At 32.5% G+C, this 21,626-nt stretch overlaps 2 long non-coding RNA genes across 2 annotated transcripts; both read right to left on the minus strand.

The window, feature by feature from the left end:
* Positions 1 to 10,467: 10,467 nt before the first annotated feature.
* LOC139495411 (uncharacterized) lies at positions 10,468 to 11,956 on the minus strand. The gene is made up of 3 exons (XR_011657329.1): positions 11,664 to 11,956; positions 11,273 to 11,362; positions 10,468 to 10,868 (listed from the first exon to the last, which is right to left on the minus strand). It is a non-coding gene; the product is annotated as an uncharacterized lncRNA (long non-coding RNA).
* Positions 11,957 to 12,320: 364 nt separating this feature from the next.
* Positions 12,321 to 13,916, minus strand: LOC139495412 (uncharacterized). The gene is made up of 3 exons (XR_011657330.1): positions 13,191 to 13,916; positions 12,800 to 12,889; positions 12,321 to 12,395 (listed from the first exon to the last, which is right to left on the minus strand). It is a non-coding gene; the product is annotated as an uncharacterized lncRNA (long non-coding RNA).
* Positions 13,917 to 21,626: the final 7,710 nt, after the last annotated feature.

Genomic DNA, 21,626 nt, shown 5'->3' on the forward strand with positions numbered 1-21,626 from the left:
TACGATTTGACGGTACAATCTGTTGGAATTGAGAGAAATGAAGACGTCTGAAATAAACCCTTTTAAATATTTGCTACCTTAAAGTTTCAAGCAGTGGTGTAAAACAGATTTCAGCCTAGCAAAATGGTCTTCTATATTAGATGAAAACACCACAATGTCATCTAAAAATAACATACACTCACTTAAACGCGCTTCACCCATGCATCTCTGAAACGATTTTTAGCGTTTGTCAGAACAAATGGGAGCCTTTTAAACTCCTAGAATCCCAAATGACTTTTTGAAAACCCGATATTCTGCTTTTCGTACTCTTCAATATTCATGTGCCAATATGCCGACCGAAGGTCAAGTCGTGTAAAATACATAGCCCCAGCTAGACAATCAATCGTCTTGTCAATGCGAGGCAAAGAATAACTACCACGAATTGTCTTCTTATTTAAAGATCTAAACAAAATCTCAAATAACTGTCCTTCTGAACGAGAACAGCGTTACTAGCGTGAGGACTGTTTGACTCCCTTATACAGCCCGCATCCAACATTTCACTTACATGTCCTCTTGCCTCATCACCTCATCGAACAATGCTGTTTGAATACGCCTGTTAGCTTGTCTAAGAGGTTTATTATCTGATTACTGAATCTCGTGTTCAATCATATATGTGAGCCCAATGTCAGTGGGACCTTTTGAGAAAATAGACCTCCACTTACTAACTAAACATTTCAATCTAAGTTTAGTGTCATCCGGAACATCGACAATCTTTAAGCTAATTATTCCTAGAGATGACAACTCCTGATCAGACGAAATAATTTTCACATCATCAACATCACTTTCAGAAAATCAACATGACGGACAACCTTAATTTCATTCAAATTACACAAGTGTGTTTTAGGTTTTATTACAATAGCTTCATAACAAAAACTTGTTTCACAACAATTAATCATCTACGATATTTATGAAGTTATCCTTCTTACATTTCTAAGTTTTGCATTCAAACCTTTTATAATAATTTAAATTTTATTTAATATAAATAAACAGCTTTGAATGGATGCAATAATTCTCGTAAAATCAATATAAACAGATTGGAATATTTTAAATTTATATTTAAAACAAAATATTCTTTAATTTATAGATAGAAAACAGCAGGGAAATAATATTCATTAAAATGGCATGTCCCTTCAAGTTCCAAATTAGAAAAAGAAAGCTCTGACACGTGCGCTTACACACAAGTTTGGAAACTTTGTTGTTCTTCTAACTGTACTTAATCTTAATCGGAAAAACATCAATGAATTTGGTTAGCAGTTTGGTCTTGTCCCACTTAACTTTAGAGTCCAATCCTCTTGTCTAAAATAACTTCTTGATTTAGGGATTAAACAATGTACCCTTTTTCTGGTCATTATGAGTCAGCTACAAAACTGTGGCCCTCATGTAACTGTTTGATACTGATCCTCTGAAAATTCCTTTGCATGATTTGCACTTCATCAGCAATCTCCTGTACAGTGGTTGATTTTTGTGTTATGTAAATGAAATATATTGAGTCTGTAGAAATGTAAGTGTTGTTTTATTTTGCATAACCTTTCACATGTACAAACATGTATCATTTCTATGATTTATAAAAAAAAAAAAAAGTATTCATCGTCTCTTGGTATCTTTGATTACTTTACATGTACATCATACACTACCGATAAATATATGCATTTCTGGACAAGTTTCCGTTTATTAAAGTGAGAACTTACATTGTTTAGCTGCAATAAAAAAACACACACACACTATAACGAATTAATAAAATTGGTAAACGACAATAGAGCAGACAACAGCCGAAGTCAACCAATGGGTCTTTAATGTAGCGAGAAACTCCCGCACCCGGGGGCGTCTTTCATCTTGCCCCGTTAAAAAAAAATGTGCATTAGTTCAGTGTTAAACTCCGAATTGTACACAAGAAACTAAAATTAAAAATCATTCAAGACTATCAAAGGCAAGAGGCTCCTGACTTGGGACAGGCGCAAAATTGCTTAAAAACATACTTAAATGAATATTCAGTGATGCATTAAAACACACTTACCAATTACATTTCAACACGAGCTAGAAGTGTTTAGAAACGTACTATGCGGTGCAAGATTGGTATTATAAGGTAGTCTCTACCAAAAGGCAGATAAACAACCTTTCTCTGGAAATCATGATGGTCAAATAAAATCATTTAACCTCTCCCTATAACTTTAAGCAATAAGATGTACATTATCTCAAGTCATATGGATTTTTGTGGTATGTGTGTACACTAAGCTTTTTCCAATTCATGCAACCGGTTTGCTACTTGTGAAATATGATTTTATTTTAAAAGATCTATTTGATATGGGGTTGAAAGGCAATATGCCTAATTTTATTTCTAATTTTCTCTCTAACAGACAATTTAATGTTAGAGTTAATTCGACCATGTCTGATCTGTATGATCAAGAGATGGGTGTCCCTCAGGGCAGTATTTTATTTGTTACATTATTTAGTCTTAAAATCAACAGCCTTGTTGAAGTTTTAAAAAGTAATATTGAAGGTTCATTGTACGTTGATGATTTTTTAATATGTTACAGAGGCAAAAATATGAATAACATTGAAAGACAATTACAATTATGTCTTGGAAGAATTGAAAAATGGGCCTCGGAAAATGGTTTTAAATTTTCCACTTCAAAAACGGTCGGGATGCATTTTTGTAACAAAAGAAAATTGCATCTTGATCCAGAACTAACTTTGTACGGCAACCCAATTAAAATGGTTGATGAAACCAAATTTCTTGGTTTACTTTTCGATAAAAAGTTAACCTTTCTACCCCATATCAAAATGTTAAAAGCGAGATGTTTAAAAGCTTTAGATATTTTAAAAGTTGTCGGCAGCACTGACTGGGGTGCTGATCGCAACATTTTACTCAATTTATATAGATCTCTTGTTAGATCTAAACTAGATTATGGTTCTATAGTGTATGGCTCTGCAAGGAAGTCCTACATACAGATTCTCGATGCTGTGTATCACCAAGGTTTGCGTCTCTGTCTTGGCGCATTTAAAACCTCACCAGTTGAGAGTCTGTATGTAGAGGCTGATGAGCACTCACTCACTGACAGACGTTTGAAGCTTGGACTTCAATATGCTGTCAAACTAAAAGCCCATTCAGATAATCCTGCCTACAGCTGTGTTTTTAATCCGATTTATGAAGATATTTTTGCAAAACATGAAAATAAAATTCCTCCGTTAGGTTTACGTTTAAAACCACATTTAGCTTCTTTTGATTTAAAATCTGTTGCTCAAGTTCAAACTTGCAAATGTCCTCCATGGGAACTTCCCAAACCAAAAATGATATTTGATCTCCGTGAACACAATAAAAATAAAACAAATCCTCTTTTAATTCAGCAACACTATGCTGAAATTAAAGCCGATTATCTAGATTTTTCAACTGTCTATACTGATGGATCAAAAGATGGTGATAGAATTGCATCTGCGGCTGTCTTCAGGGACAGAGCTGCAACCCTCCGTTTGCCATCTGATGCATCCATCTTTACTGCTGAAGCAGAAGCAATAATTTTGGCTTTGAAATTTATTGCTTCTTCAGATAAATCCAAATTTATTATATGTTCGGATTCACTTTCATGTTTACAAGCTATACGAAATACTAAAATTAAAAACCCAACAATCCTGAAAATTTTATATGTAATGAGGAATTTAAAAATTCTTCTGAAAGAAATAATATTTCTATGGGTTCCGAGTCATGTTGGAATCCTTGGAAACACAGCTGTAGACCTTGAGGCAAAGAATGCCCTGGGTGACCCTCTATCGAACTGTGATATACCATATACTGATTTTAAATCTAATATTAGGGAATATGTTTTTAATATATTGAAAAATAAATGGAGTAAAAAAGATGATAATAAATTGCATGAAATTAAACCTAATTTAGGCAAACATTTTAATAATATTATGTGCAGAAAAGATCAGTGTGTTATTACTAGATGCCGTATTGGTCATACTAGAATAACACACGAGTATCTTTTAAAAAATGAAGATGAACCACAATGTGTTCCTTGCAACTGCAAGTATACTATTAAACATGTTTTAATTAATTGTATTGACTTTGCTGATATTCGTAAGAAGCATTTCAATGTCAATAATATGTATGATTTATTTAATAATGTTCCATTTACAAATATTGTTGCTTTTTTAAAAGAAATTGGAATTTATTATAGAATATAAAATTGTTATTATATTTAAATCGATTTTAATTTTTATCACGTTATTTTACTGTTGATTTTTATTTGTATATACTCAATTTGCTTTAGTCAAGAATTTTAGTATATTGAAGGACCTTTTGTCTTATTTTAAAAATATGCTTTAAATTGTAAAAATAGTCGAATTAGCTCTCGCCGCGATATAGCCTTTTTGTGCTAATGCGGCGTAAAGCAACCAACAATCAATCAATCAATGAAATATGATTTTGAGCGTTATTTATCTTTTCATTAATTTCTGAAGTGATCTTATCCCTTTACAGGCCTCTGGTTAACCAGATATTTATTGAGATGGCGACCCTATTGCAATAGTCATTATATTGACCATTCCTGCCCAATTACCAGCACGGCATGTTTGTAGTGGTATGTTATAGCATCTCCCTTATTTTCAGCCACGTCATAGATGTTTAATGATTGACCTTGAAGTAAACAGGTAAAGAGATATTCAAGATTCTCATTGTTTATTTCTGGATGTCCTATTTAACTTCTCCAAGATGTGTGCAAATAGTTTCCTATTTTGACACAACACTAATACTGGCTGAAGACGTATTCTATCAGCAAGATCTTCGTTTCCTGTGAAAAGTTGAGAAAAAGGGTTGTATAGACAATTTCCATTACCAGTAGTTTTGAGAGCCAAATTGTTGGCATTTACAGGTCCTAGAACTGTTGGTAGAAGTGCTTGCGATAACCTGTCAGTAGTAGAGAGTGTTCAGTTTTAGGCGCCGAAAAAAGGTAGGCACGCTGGCACGGATAAATATGGTCATGCCCCTCCCTCCCTGTCAATCAACAGAAGTCATGACCTTTCGTTTCGATTACACCTAAACTTATTTGGTCATAACGATCTGTGAAAAATCTATACATTCACACGTTGTATCCAAATAAGTTCATCGGGTGAGGCTGAAAAGATAGTGTTACCTCCTCGAACAACATTTGCCTGGTCATATAATCAAATTTGGATTCAGATCGACTACGTCATCGTGTAAAAGAATAGATTGATCAAATTTGGATTCAGATCGACAATGACTTCGTCGTCGTCGTGTGGAAGTATAGGTTTTCACAGATCGAAGTGAGCAAATAAGGACATGGAGGGAATTTGGTCACTATGAAATGAGAATATAAATTGATAGTTTTTCTTCACCACTTCATCATTCGTCGATTGACCGAGATGGAGAACGCACGTTGTAACATAGAGTTAAATAATAACAGATTTGTACAGGCCAAAGAATGGAAAGACCAAATCAGAATTGATGTGCGAGAATGGGAGCTGAAAGACGGAAAGTTAATCCCAACGAGAAAGGGAATTTCTCTCTCTTTAAACAGATGGAAACTGTTGACAAACAGTTTTGATAAATTGGACCAAGCCCTAGCGGAACAGAAAGACCACTCATCACACCTTGGGGGAAACGTGTACTCATCCGTACAAGCCAGAGCTAATTGTGTAAACATAAGACAATATTGGTTACCTCCAAATGAAACAGAGGTAGTGCCTACCAGAAAAGGGATCACGCTTAGACCTGGAGAATACGCTAAACTGCAAGACGTTGCTAGTGTGATTTGTGACTTTGTGCCAGAGTTGAACTCTATTGTTCCTTGTCCGTATAGCTCAGACCATCAAAATCAACTTGGATTTCTACGATGTTCCGAGTGTAATCCAGACAACTTTTTGGTTTGGTGAGATTGACAATAGATATAAATTTTAGGTTAAATCCAATCATCAAATTCAACTACGATGTGTAATATCGACCATGTTATGGAATGGAACGGTAACATTGATAATGTACAAGAACTTTATGTGAAATATTGACTTGTTAATATGAAGTTGTAATTATTTCATGTGTAATAGTGCAAAACTATGTAATTAAATTTGTAAATTTTGAATTCTGTCTTGCCTTTTCTATTACTAGTATTGTTCAGTGTAGCACAGGGAAATCAGTAACATGAAAATTCAAGAAGTATTTTTCCGTTCGCTTTGTTTAAAAATACGGTATGCTTTGCTCATTTGAATAGCGTGGAAAAGTACTTTTTGAAATTTCATTCGTTTTATCGGACACCTTCTTATTTCTCGTTGCTTGATATAAACGAGATAACAAAAAGAATACAATTTAATATATGTTTGTGATGGAAATACTAACCATTTCAAAACAATGTTCATATTAGACGAAGTAATGTAAACATTTGATCACCAACATGTGGTAACTATAAACACACTACCGGTAATGAAGGTATCGAGTAATGACTCATACTGAACAAATATAGCAAACAGTAACATGAACATCTGACACGTTCAACCAATGAAATCTTATTTATCCTTTACACAATCATATAGGAAAGTTCCACACTGTAAGGAACTGGTACTTAGAAAAATGGTTTTTCAATGTGATATATGTTTAAAAACCTTTGGTCGACAATCTGAACTAAACAGACACAAGAAATCTATTCACAGTAATGGTGAACGATTTACTTGTAGTAAATGTGACAATACGTTCAACAGAAAAGACGTATATTCCGATCATTGTCGCAAGTGTAAAATCCTTTGTAGGTATTGCGATCTAGAATTTGATCGTCAAAGAGAGTTAAACCAGCATGTAAATTTGCATCACACTGATAACAAATTTATGTGTATCAAATGTGGGAAGAAATATACCAGGAAATGCGGATTATACACACACCGTCAGCAATGTAACCAAACAGTAAGTCAATTTCTCTTATGATAGAAACAAAAAAGATACGGATAGATGTTACGAACACAACACTAAACAATAAGTTGGGTTTCAGAGTTGTTCTACCTTCTTTACCAATGGTATGTTCATATATTTCCACGTGAATTTCACAGAAAAGTATGCACCAAGTAAATTACTACAACACGCAGAAAGATTTACAAATTTTAATAGCGAATTAAATAACAGATAAAGATAAATATTTTAAAGATAAAAATCATTTTTAAATCGCCGCATTCATAGAATTTTTAGAGAAAGAAAATGAATCAAATTGAATTGTCGGCCAGAGATCAAGATTTTCATATTCTCAACCTGAAGTTATTACAAACGCCATAGTATGTATGGTAGTATTGGATTATTTACCTTTCATATTGTTGAAGGGACTTTCAAAATAGAAAATTCATATATTGACAAAAATGTACTTTACATTTAACTTCTTCGTATACATGTAATTAGCATTTGTATTATTTTGGAAAGTAAAAACAAATTTCATCAGGAAAGCTCAAAGCCAAGGCTTATAATACCTACGGACACACTTTAATTCATAGTATCATTAAACAATGCATTTGAAGAGTAATTCCATGAGAAACTCAAGCCCTTTGAACATGAACTAAACTACCGGTTAACCGGTTAATCGGTCGAAAGGTTGTCCCAGTAACCGCTTAGTCAAAACTGTACAATTTGACAACACTACTTTTTAATAGTTCTTGGTCGTAGACGACTAATATCGGTAGCCTCCATATTCGATTGTTCAGTTTTTGTTTTAACTTGGTCACTTTCTGTTTTAGCTTGCGATTCTCTGCCTCAATTCTCTCTTTTTCTGGATAAAGCCTTTCTATTGACTACAAAGAGAAAACAAAAAACTGTGTCTTAACATAAAATTCCATCAAAGTTTAGGGCAAGATTTTTTATTTTAAACTGTGACTTTGAGATAAAGAACAGCAATACAAGCACTGATCCTTTGCTATGGATATTGTGTTGTGCGTGTAGGGATTTTGTATCATGAATTTATACGCCTTAGGCCTTCTTTTGATTATAAAGTTAGTTTTTGAGTCAAGTAGGTTATTGTTCTTCCTGGGTGTATTTCATTTTTATTTATTTGTAATATTCTCATAACTAACGATATCAATAAATTATCCTGAAAATGTACAAATGGATCCAATTCTCAACATTTAGTATATCAATAATCAATTTAAAATAGTTTGTACATAAAAGCTTACGAATGCTAAAGTAAATTTATCTTACCACAGCTAGATCCAGGAACGATTCCATGGTTCCAAAAGATGGACCCGGCGAAAATAATCTCTTGCGAGCTTTTGACTCCCAGGCTATAGTCTGAAATGGAATGTTAACATATACATACATGTATAGAAATGTATGATAAATAATGCTCGAATCAACATTTTTAAAACAAACCTGTTCATTGAAGCTAGATATAATTCATGACGTGAATAAGTTCAAAATTCGTCAATAAAAAACAATTGAATATACGTTTCGCTATCTACATCATTGTCTTTTGTACGTTTAGCTCCCATTCTTGCGTGTTTTGTTTTTCTTTTAAATCATGACAGTTTATTAAACATGGAAGTACCAAAAGGAAACAAAATTAACTCAGTAAAGTAAAATTTTCGCTTACCGCTGGTTCTTTTACAACTGGAGTCTCTATAGTTTTTGGACTCCCCCGACTCCATAAAATCCTTCTAGTGGGTTGGTCAAAAACCTAGTATCAGATAAAAAAAAAGAAAAAGAGAAGATATTAGTTTTACATGTTTTACATTGGTTAGGTTTTGTATAAATTCAGGTTTGTTTAAAGCTTTTCAAGATTTTCATATTCTCAACCTGAAGTTATTACAAACGCCATAGTATTTATGGTAGTATTGGATTATTTACCTTTCATATTGTTGAAGGGACTTTCAAAATAGAAAAGTCATATATTGACAAAAATGTACTATACATTTAACTTCTTCGTATACATGTAATTAGCATTTGTTTTATTTTGGAAAGTAAAAACAAATTTCATCAGGAAAGCTCAAAGCCAAGGCTTATAATATCTACGGACACACTTTAATTCAAAGTATCATTAAACAATGCATTTGAAGAGTAATTCCATGAGAAACCCAAGCCCTTTGAACATGAACTAAACTACCGGTTAACCGGTTAATCGGTCGAAAGGTTGTCCCAGTAACCGCTTAGTCAAAACTGTACAATTTGACAACACTACTTTTTAATAGTTCTTGGTCGTAGACGACTAATATCGGTAGCCTCCATATTCGATTGTTCAGTTTTTGTCTTATCTTGGTCACTTTCTGTTTTAGCTTGCGATTCTCTGCCTCAATTCTCTCTTTTTCTGGATAAAGCCTTTCTATTGACTACAAAGAGAAAACAAAAAACTGTGTCTTAACATAAAATTCCATCAAAGTTTAGGGCAAGATTTTTTATTTTAAACTGTGACTTTGAGATAAAGAACAGCAATACAAGCACTGATCCTTTGCTTTGGATATTGTGTTGTGCGTGTAAGGATTTTGTATCATGAATTTATACGCCTTAGGCCTTCTTTTGATTATAAAGTTAGTTTTTGAGTCAAGTAGGTTATTGTTCTTCCTGGGTGTATTTCATTTTTATTTATTTGTAATATTCTCATAACTAACGATATCAATAAATTATCCTGAAAATGTACAAATGGATCCAATTCTCAACATTTAGTATATCAATAATCAATTTAAAATAGTTTGTACATAAAAGCTTACGAATGCTAAAGTAAATTTATCTTACCACAGCTAGATCCAGGAACGATTCCATGGTTCCAAAAGATGGACCCGGCGAAAATAATCTCTTGCGAGCTTTTGACTCCCAGGCTATAGTCTGAAATGGAATGTTAACATATACATACATGTATAGAAATGTATGATAAATAATGCTCGAATCAACATTTTTAAAACAAACCTGTTCATTGAAGCTAGATATAATTCATGACGTGAATAAGTTCAAAATTCGTCAATAAAAAACAATTGAATATACGTTTCGCTATCTACATCATTGTCTTTTGTACGTTTAGCTCCCATTCTTGCGTGTTTTGTTTTTCTTTTAAATCATGACAGTTTATTAAACATGGAAGTACCAAAAGGAAACAAAATTAACTCAGTAAAGTAAAATTTTCGCTTACCGCTGGTTCTTTTACAACTGGAGTCTCTATAGTTTTTGGACTCCCCCGACTCCATAAAACCCTTCTAGTGGGTTGGTCAAAAACCTAGTATCAGATAAAAAAAAAAAGAAAAAGAGAAGATATTAGTTTTACATGTTTTACATTGGTTAGGTTTTGTATAAATTCAGGTTTGTTTAAACCTTTTCAAGATTTTCATATTCTCAACCTGAAGTTATAACAAACGCCATAGTATTTATGGTAGTATTGGATTATTTACCTTTCATATTGTTGAAGGGACTTTCAAAATAGAAAAGTCATATATTGACAAAAATTGACTATACATTTAACTTCTTCGTATACATGTAATTAGCATTTGTTTTATTTTGGAAAGTAAAAACAAATTTCATCAGGAAAGCTCAAAGCCAAGGCTTATAATATCTACGGACACACTTTAATTCAAAGTATCATTAAACAATGCATTTGAAGAGTAATTCCATGAGAAACCCAAGCCCTTTGAACATGAACTAAACTACCGGTTAACCGGTTAATCGGTCGAAAGGTTGTCCCAGTAACCGCTTAGTCAAAACTGTACAATTTGACAACACTACTTTTTAATAGTTCTTGGTCGTAGACGACTAATATCGGTAGCCTCCATATTCGATTGTTCAGTTTTTGTCTTAACTTGGTCACTTTCTGTTTTAGCTTGCGATTCTCTGCCTCAATTCTCTCTTTTTCTGGATAAAGCCTTTCTATTGACTACAAAGAAAAAACAAAAAACTGTGTCTTAACATAAAATTCCATCAAAGTTTAGGGCAAGATTTTTTATTTTAAACTGTGACTTTGAGATAAAGAACAGCAATACAAGCACTGATCCTTTGCTTTGGATATTGTGTTGTGCGTGTAAGGATTTTGTATCATGAATTTATACGCCTTAGGCCTTCTTTTGATTATAAAGTTAGTTTTTGAGTCAAGTAGGTTATTGTTCTTCCTGGGTGTATTTCATTTTTATTTATTTGTAATATTCTCATAACTAACGATATCAATAAATTATCCTGAAAATGTACAAATGGATCCAATTCTCAACATTTAGTATATCAATAATCAATTTAAAAATAGTTTGTACATAAAAGCTCACGAATGCTAAAGTAAATTTATCTTACCACAGCTAGATCCAGGAACGATTCCATGGTTCCAAAAGATAGACCCGGCGAAAATAATCTCTTGCGAGCTTTTGACTCCCAGGCTATAGTCTGAAATGGAATGTTAACATATACATACATGTATAGAAATGTATGATAAATAATGCTCGAATCAACATTTTTAAAACAAACCTGTTCATTGAAGCTAGATATAATTCATGACGTGAATAAGTTCAAAATTCGTCAATAAAAAACAATTGAATATACGTTTCGCTGTCTACATCATTGTCTTTTGTACGTTTAGCTCCCATTCTTGCGTGTTTTGTTTTTCTTTTAAATCATGACAGTTTATTAAACATGGAAGTACCAAAAGGAAAAAAAATTAACTCAGTAAAGTAAAATTTTCGCTTACCGCTGGTTCTTCTACAACTGGAGTCTCTATAGTTTTTGGACTCCCCCGACTCCATAAAACCCTTCTAGTGGGTTGGTCAAAAACCTAGTATCAGAAAAAAAAAGAAAAAGAGAAGATATTAGTTTTACATGTTTTACATTGGTTAGGTTTTGTATAAATTCAGGTTTGTTTTAAGCTTTTCAAGATTTTCATATTCTCAACCTGAAGTTATTACAAACGCCATAGTATTTATGGTAGTATTGGATTATTTACCTTTCATATTGTTGAAGGGACTTTCAAAATAGAAAAGTCATATATTGACAAAAATGTACTATACATTTAACTTCTCCGTATACATGTAATTAGCATTTGTTTTATTTTGGAAAGTAAAAACAAATTTCATCAGGAAAGCTCAAAGCCAAGGCTTATAATATCTACGGACACACTTTAATTCAAAGTATCATTAAACAATGCATTTGAAGAGTAATTCCATGAGAAACCCAAGCCCTTTGAACATGAACTAAACTACCGGTTAACCGGTTAATCGGTCGAAAGGTTGTCCCAGTAACCGCTTAGTCAAAACTGTACAATTTGACAACACTACTTTTTAATAGTTCTTGGTCGTAGACGACTAATATCGGTAGCCTCCATATTCGATTGTTCAGTTTTTGTCTTATCTTTGGTCACTTTCTGTTTTAGCTTGCGATTCTCTGCCTCAATTCTCTCTTTTTCTGGATAAAGCCTTTCTATTGACTACAAAGAGAAAACAAAAAACTGTGTCTTAACATAAAATTCCATCAAAGTTTAGGGCAAGATTTTTTATTTTAAACTGTGACTTTGAGATAAAGAACAGCAATACAAGCACTGATCCTTTGCTTTGGATATTGTGTTGTGCGGGTAGGGATTTTGTATCATGAATTTATACGCCTTAGGCCTTCTTTTGATTATAAAGTTAGTTTTTGAGTCAAGTAGGTTATTGTTCTTCCTGGGTGTATTTCATTTTTATTTATTTGTAATATTCTCATAACTAACGATATCAATAAATTATCCTGAAAATGTACAAATGGATCCAATTCTCAACATTTAGTATATCAATAATCAATTTAAAAATAGTTTGTACATAAAAGCTTACGAATGCTAAAGTAAATTTATCTTACCACAGCTAGATCCAGGAACGATTCCATGGTTCCAAAAGATGGACCCGGCGAAAATAATCTCTTGCGAGCTTTTGACTCCCAGGCTATAGTCTGAAATGGAATGTTAACATATACATACATGTATAGAAATGTATGATAAATAATGCTCGAATCAACATTTTTAAAACAAACCTGTTCATTGAAGCTAGATATAATTCATGACGTGAATAAGTTCAAAATTCGTCAATAAAAAACAATTGAATATACGTTTCGCTGTCTACATCATTGTCTTTTGTACGTTTAGCTCCCATTCTTGCGTGTTTTGTTTTTCTTTTAAATCATGACAGTTTATTAAACATGGAAGTACCAAAAGGAAAAAAAATTAACTCAGTAAAGTAAAATTTTCGCTTACCGCTGGTTCTTCTACAACTGGAGTCTCTATAGTTTTTGGACTCCCCCGACTCCATAAAACCCTTCTAGTGGGTTGGTCAAAAACCTAGTATCAGAAAGAAAAAAAGAAAAAGAGAAGATATTAGTTTTACATGTTTTACATTGGTTAGGTTTTGTATAAATTCAGGTTTGTTTAAAGCTTTTCAAGATTTTCATATTCTCAACCTGAAGTTATTACAAACGCCATAGTATGTATGGTAGTATTGGATTATTTACCTTTCATATTGTTGAAGGGACTTTCAAAATAGAAAAGTCATATATTGACAAAAATGTACTATACATTTAACTTCTTCGTATACATGTAATTAGCATTTGTTTTATTTTGGAAAGTAAAAACAAATTTCATCAGGAAAGCTCAAAGCCAAGGCTTATAATATCTACGGACACACTTTAATTCAAAGTATCATTAAACAATGCATTTGAAGAGTAATTCCATGAGAAACTCAAGCCCTTTGAACATGAACTAAACTACCGGTTAACCGGTTAATCGGTCGAAAGGTTGTCCCAGTAACCGCTTAGTCAAAACTGTACAATTTGACAACACTACTTTTTAATAGTTCTTGGTCGTAGACGACTAATATCGGTAGCCTCCATATTCGATTGTTCAGTTTTTGTTTTAACTTGGTCACTTTCTGTTTTAGCTTGCGATTCTCTGCCTCAATTCTCTCTTTTTCTGGATAAAGCCTTTCTATTGGCTACAAAGAGAAAACAAAAAACTGTGTCTTAACATAAAATTCCATCAAAGTTTAGGGCAAGATTTTTTATTTTAAACTGTGACTTTGAGATAAAGAACAGCAATACAAGCACTGATCCTTTGCTTTGGATATTGTGTTGTGCGTGTAGGGATTTTGTATCATGAATTTATACGCCTTAGGCCTTCTTTTGATTATAAAGTTAGTTTTTGAGTCAAGTAGGTTATTGTTCTTCCTGGGTGTATTTCATTTTTATTTATTTGTAATATTCTCATAACTAACGATATCAATAAATTATCCTGAAAATGTACAAATGGATCCAATTCTCAACATTTAGTATATCAATAATCAATTTAAAAATAGTTTGTACATAAAAGCTTACGAATGCTAAAGTAAATTTATCTTACCACAGCTAGATCCAGGAACGATTCCATGGTTCCAAAAGATGGACCCGGCGAAAATAATCTCTTGCGAGCTTTTGACTCCCAGGCTATAGTCTAAAATGGAATGTTAACATATACATACATGTATAGAAATGTATGATAAATAATGCTCGAATCAACATTTTTAAAACAAACCTGTTCATTGAAGCTAGATATAATTCATGACGTGAATAAGTTCAAAATTCGTCAATAAAAAACAATTGAATATACGTTTCGCTGTCTACATCATTGTCTTTTGTACGTTTAGCTCCCATTCTTGCGTGTTTTGTTTTTCTTTTAAATCATGACAGTTTATTAAACATGGAAGTACCAAAAGGAAAAAAAATTAACTCAGTAAAGTAAAATTTTCGCTTACCGCTGGTTCTTCTACAACTGGAGTCTATAGTTTTTGGACTCCCCCGACTCCATAAAACCCTTCTAGTGGGTTGGTCAAAAAACTAGTATCAGAAAAAAAAAGAAAAAGAGAAGATATTAGTTTTACATGTTTTACATTGGTTAGGTTTTGTATAAATTCAGGTTTGTTTAAAGCTTTTCAAGATTTTCATATTCTCAACCTGAAGTTATTACAAACGCCATAGTATGTATGGTAGTATTGGATTATTTACCTTTCATATTGTTGAAGGGACTTTCAAAATAGAAAAGTCATATATTGACAAAAATGTACTATACATTTAACTTCTTCGTATACATGTAATTAGCATTTGTTTTATTTTGGAAAGTAAAAACAAATTTCATCAGGAAAGCTCAAAGCCAAGGCTTATAATATCTACGGACACACTTTAATTCAAAGTATCATTAAACAATGCATTTGAAGAGTAATTCCATGAGAAACTCAAGCCCTTTGAACATGAACTAAACTACCGGTTAACCGGTTAATCGGTCGAAAGGTTGTCCCAGTAACCGCTTAGTCAAAACTGTACAATTTGACAACACTACTTTTTAATAGTTCTTGGTCGTAGACGACTAATATCGGTAGCCTCCATATTCGATTGTTCAGTTTTTGTTTTAACTTGGTCACTTTCTGTTTTAGCTTGCGATTCTCTGCCTCAATTCTCTCTTTTTCTGGATAAAGCCTTTCTATTGGCTACAAAGAGAAAACAAAAAACTGTGTCTTAACATAAAATTCCATCAAAGTTTAGGGCAAGATTTTTTATTTTAAACTGTGACTTTGAGATAAAGAACAGCAATACAAGCACTGATCCTTTGCTTTGGATATTGTGTTGTGCGTGTAGGGATTTTGTATCATGAATTTATACGCCTTAGGCCTTCTTTTGATTATAAAGTTAGTTTTTGAGTCAAGTAGGTTATTGTTCTTCCTGGGTGTATTTCATTTTTATTTATTTGTAGTATTCTCATAACTAACGATATCAATAAATTATCCTGAAAATGTACAAATGGATCCAATTCTCAACATTTAGTATATCAATAATCAATTTAAAAATAGTTTGTACATAAAAGCTTACGAATGCTAAAGTAAATTTATCTTACCACAGCTAGATCCAGGAACGATTCCATGGTTCCAAAAGATGGACCCGGCGAAAATAATCTCTTGCGAGCTTTTGACTCCCAGGCTATAGTCTAAAATGGAATGTTAACATATACATACATGTATAGAAATGTATGATAAATAATGCTCGAATCAACATTTTTAAAACAAACCTGTTCATTGAAGCTAGATATAATTCATGACGTGAATAAGTTCAAAATTCGTCAATAAAAAACAATTGAATATACGTTTCGCTGTCTACATCATTGTCTTTTGTACGTTTAGCTCCCATTCTTGCGTGTTTTGTTTTTCTTTTAAATCATGACAGTTTATTAAACATGGAAGTACCAAAAGGAAAAAAAATTAACTCAGTAAAGTAAAATTTTCGCTTACCGCTGGTTCTTCTACAACTGGAGTCTATAGTTTTTGGACTCCCCCGACTCCATAAAACCCTTCTAGTGGGTTGGTCAAAAACCTAGTATCAGAAAAAAAAAAGAAAAAGAGAAGATATTAGTTTTACATGTTTTACATTGGTTAGGTTTTGTATAAATTCAGGTTTGTTTAAAGCTTTTCAAGATTTTCATATTCTCAACCTGAAGTTATTACAAACGCCATAGTATGTATGGTAGTATTGGATTATTTACCTTTCATATTGTTGAAGGGACTTTCAAAATAGAAAAGTCATATATTGACAAAAATGTACTATACATTTAACTTCTTCGTATACATGTAATTAGCATTTGTTTTATTTTGGAAAGTAAAAACAAATTTCATCAGGAAAGCTCAAAGCCAAGGCTTATAATATCTACGGACACACTTTAATTCAAAGTATCATTAAACAATGCATTTGAAGAGTAATTCCATGAGAAACTCAAGCCCTTTGAACATGAACTAAACTACCGGTTAACCGGTTAATCGGTCGAAAGGTTGTCCCAGTAACCGCTTAGTCAAAACTGTACAATTTGACAACACTACTTTTTAATAGTTCTTGGTCGTTGACGACTAATATCGGTAGCCTCCATATTCGATTGTTCAGTTTTTGTTTTAACTTGGTCACTTTCTGTTTTAGCTTGCGATTCTCTGCCTCAATTCTCTCTTTTTCTGGATAAAGCCTTTCTATTGGCTACAAAGAGAAAACAAAAAACTGTGTCTTAACATAAAATTCCATCAAAGTTTAGGGCAAGATTTTTTATTTTAAACTGTGACTTTGAGATAAAGAACAGCAATACAAGCACTGATCCTTTGCTTTGGATATTGTGTTGTGCGTGTAGGGATTTTGTATCATGAATTTATACGCATTAGGCCTTCTTTTGATTATAAAGTTAGTTTCTGAGTCAAGTAGGTTATTGTTCTTCCTGGGTGTATTTCATTTTTATTTATTTGTAATATTCTCATAACTAACGATATCAATAAATTATCCTGAAAATGTACAAATGGATCCAATTCTCAACATTTAGTATATCAATAATCAATTTAAAAATAGTTTGTACATAAAAGCTTACGAATGCTAAAGTAAATTTATCTTACCACAGCTAGATCCAGGAACGATTCCATGGTTCCAAAAGATGGACCCGGCGAAAATAATCTCTTGCGAGCTTTTGACTCCCAGGCTATAGTCTAAAATGGAATGTTAACATATACATACATGTATAGAAATGTATGATAAATAATGCTCGAATCAACATTTTTAAAACAAACCTGTTCATTGAAGCTAGATATAATTCATGACGTGAATAAGTTCAAAATTCGTCAATAAAAAACAATTGAATATACGTTTCGCTGTCTACATCATTGTCTTTTGTACGTTTAGCTCCCATTCTTGCGTGTTTTGTTTTTCTTTTAAATCATGACAGTTTATTAAACATGGAAGTACCAAAAGGAAAAAAAATTAACTCAGTAAAGTAAAATTTTCGCTTACCGCTGGTTCTTCTACAACTGGAGTCTATAGTTTTTGGACTCCCCGACTCCATAAAACCCTTCTAGTGGGTTGGTCAAAAACCTAGTATCAGAAAAAAAAAAGAAAAAGAGAAGATATTAGTTTTACATGTTTTACATTGGTTAGGTTTTGTATAAATTCAGGTTTGTTTAAAGCTTTTCAAGATTTTCATATTCTCAACCTGAAGTTATTACAAACGCCATAGTATGTATGGTAGTATTGGATTATTTACCTTTCATATTGTTGAAGGGACTTTCAAAATAGAAAAGTCATATATTGACAAAAATGTACTATACATTTAACTTCTTCGTATACATGTAATTAGCATTTGTTTTATTTTGGAAAGTAAAAACAAATTTCATCAGGAAAGCTCAAAGCCAAGGCTTATAATATCTACGGACACACTTTAATTCAAAGTATCATTAAACAATGCATTTGAAGAGTAATTCCATGAGAAACTCAAGCCCTTTGAACATGAACTAAACTACCGGTTAACCGGTTAATCGGTCGAAAGGTTGTCCCAGTAACCGCTTAGTCAAAACTGTACAATTTGACAACACTACTTTTTAATAGTTCTTGGTCGTAGACGACTAATATCGGTAGCCTCCATATTCGATTGTTCAGTTTTTGTTTTAACTTGGTCACTTTCTGTTTTAGCTTGCGATTCTCTGCCTCAATTCTCTCTTTTTCTGGATAAAGCCTTTCTATTGGCTACAAAGAGAAAACAAAAAACTGTGTCTTAACATAAAATTCCATCAAAGTTTAGGGCAAGATTTTTTATTTTAAACTGTGACTTTGAGATAAAGAACAGCAATACAAGCACTGATCCTTTGCTTTGGATATTGTGTTGTGCGTGTAGGGATTTTGTATCATGAATTTATACGCATTAGGCCTTCTTTTGATTATAAAGTTAGTTTCTGAGTCAAGTAGGTTATTGTTCTTCCTGGGTGTATTTCATTTTTATTTATTTGTAATATTCTCATAACTAACGATATCAATAAATTATCCTGAAAATGTACAAATGGATCCAATTCTCAACATTTAGTATATCAATAATCAATTTAAAAATAGTTTGTACATAAAAGCTTACGAATGCTAAAGTAAATTTATCTTACCACAGCTAGATCCAGGAACGATTCCATGGTTCCAAAAGATGGACCCGGCGAAAATAATCTCTTGCGAGCTTTTGACTCCCAGGCTATAGTCTAAAATGGAATGTTAACATATACATACATGTATAGAAATGTATGATAAATAATGCTCGAATCAACATTTTTAAAACAAACCTGTTCATTGAAGCTAGATATAATTCATGACGTGAATAAGTTCAAAATTCGTCAATAAAAAACAATTGAATATACGTTTCGCTGTCTACATCATTGTCTTTTGTACGTTTAGCTCCCATTCTTGCGTGTTTTGTTTTTCTTTTAAATCATGACAGTTTATTAAACATGGAAGTACCAAAAGGAAAAAAAATTAACTCAGTAAAGTAAAATTTTCGCTTACCGCTGGTTCTTCTACAACTGGAGTCTATAGTTTTTGGACTCCCCCGACTCCATAAAACCCTTCTAGTGGGTTGGTCAAAAACCTAGTATCAGAAAAAAAAAAAGAAAAAGAGAAGATATTAGTTTTACATGTTTTACATTGGTTAGGTTTTGTATAAATTCAGGTTTGTTTAAAGCTTTTCAAGATTTTCATATTCTCAACCTGAAGTTATTACAAACGCCATAGTATGTATGGTAGTATTGGATTATTTACCTTTCATATTGTTGAAGGGACTTTCAAAATAGAAAAGTCATATAGTGACAAAAATGTACTATACATTTAACTTCTTCGTATACATGTAATTAGCATTTGTTTTATTTTGGAAAGTAAAAACAAATTTCATCAGGAAAGCTCAAAGCCAAGGCTTATAATATCTACGGACACACTTTAATTCAAAGTATCATTAAACAATGCATTTGAAGAGTAATTCCATGAGAAACTCAAGCCCTTTGAACATGAACTAAACTACCGGTTAACCGGTTAATCGGTCGAAAGGTTGTCCCAGTAACCGCTTAGTCAAAACTGTACAATTTGACAACACTACTTTTTAATAGTTCTTGGTCGTAGACGACTAATATCGGTAGCCTCCATATTCGATTGTTCAGTTTTTGTTTTAACTTGGTCACTTTCTGTTTTAGCTTGCGATTCTCTGCCTCAATTCTCTCTTTTTCTTGATAAAGCCTTTCTATTGGCTACAAAGAGAAAACAAAAAACTGTGTCTTAACATAAAATTCCATCAAAGTTTAGGGCAAGATTTTTTATTTTAAACTGTGACTTTGAGATAAAGAACAGCAATACAAGCACTGATCCTTTGCTTTGGATATTGTGTTGTGCGTGTAGGGATTTTGTATCATGAATTTATACGCCTTAGGCCTTCTTTTGATTATAAAGTTAGTTTTTGAGTCAAGTAGGTTATTGTTCTTCCTGGGTGTATTTCATTTTTATTTATTTGTAATATTCTCATAACTAACGATATCAATAAATTATCCTGAAAATGTACAAATGGATCCAATTCTCAACATTTAGTATATCAATAATCAATTTAAAAATAGTTTGTACATAAAAGCTTACGAATGCTAAAGTAAATTTATCTTACCACAGCTAGATCCAGGAACGATTCCATGGTTCCAAAAGATGGACCCGGCGAAAATAATCTCTTGCGAGCTTTTGACTCCCAGGCTATAGTCTAAAATGGAATGTTAACATATACATACATGTATAGAAATGTATGATAAATAATGCTCGAATCAACATTTTTAAAACAAACCTGTTCATTGAAGCTAGATATAATTCATGACGTGAATAAGTTCAAAATTCGTCAATAAAAAACAATTGAATATACGTTTCGCTGTCTACATCATTGTCTTTTGTACGTTTAGCTCCCATTCTTGCGTGTTTTGTTTTTCTTTTAAATCATGACAGTTTATTAAACATGGAAGTACCAAAAGGAAAAAAAATTAACTCAGTAAAGTAAAATTTTCGCTTACCGCTGGTTCTTCTACAACTGGAGTCTATAGTTTTTGGACTCCCCCGACTCCATAAAACCCTTCTAGTGGGTTGGTCAAAAACCTAGTATCAGAAAAAAAAAAAAAGAAAAAGAGAAGATATTAGTTTTACATGTTTTACATTGGTTAGGTTTTGTATAAATTCAGGTTTGTTTAAAGCTTTTCAAGATTTTCATATTCTCAACCTGAAGTTATTACAAACGCCATAGTATGTATGGTAGTATTGGATTATTTACCTTTCATATTGTTGAAGGGACTTTCAAAATAGAAAAGTCATATATTGACAAAAATGTACTATACATTTAACTTCTTCGTATACATGTAATTAGCATTTGTTTTATTTTGGAAAGTAAAAACAAATTTCATCAGGAAAGCTCAAAGCCAAGGCTTATAATATCTACGGACACACTTTAATTCAAAGTATCATTAAACAATGCATTTGAAGAGTAATTCCATGAGAAACTCAAGCCCTTTGAACATGAACTAAACTACCGGTTAACCGGTTAATCGGTCGAAAGGTTGTCCCAGTAACCGCTTAGTCAAAACTGTACAATTTGACAACACTACTTTTTAATAGTTCTTGGTCGTAGACGACTAATATCGGTAGCCTCCATATTCGATTGTTCAGTTTTTGTTTTAACTTGGTCACTTTCTGTTTTAGCTTGCGATTCTCTGCCTCAATTCTCTCTTTTTCTTGATAAAGCCTTTCTATTGGCTACAAAGAGAAAACAAAAAACTGTGTCTTAACATAAAATTCCATCAAAGTTTAGGGCAAGATTTTTTATTTTAAA

The sequence above is a fragment of the Mytilus edulis genome, chromosome 11 (assembly GCF_963676685.1).
Source record: "Mytilus edulis chromosome 11, xbMytEdul2.2, whole genome shotgun sequence".
Lineage (NCBI taxonomy): Eukaryota > Metazoa > Mollusca > Bivalvia > Mytilida > Mytilidae > Mytilus > Mytilus edulis.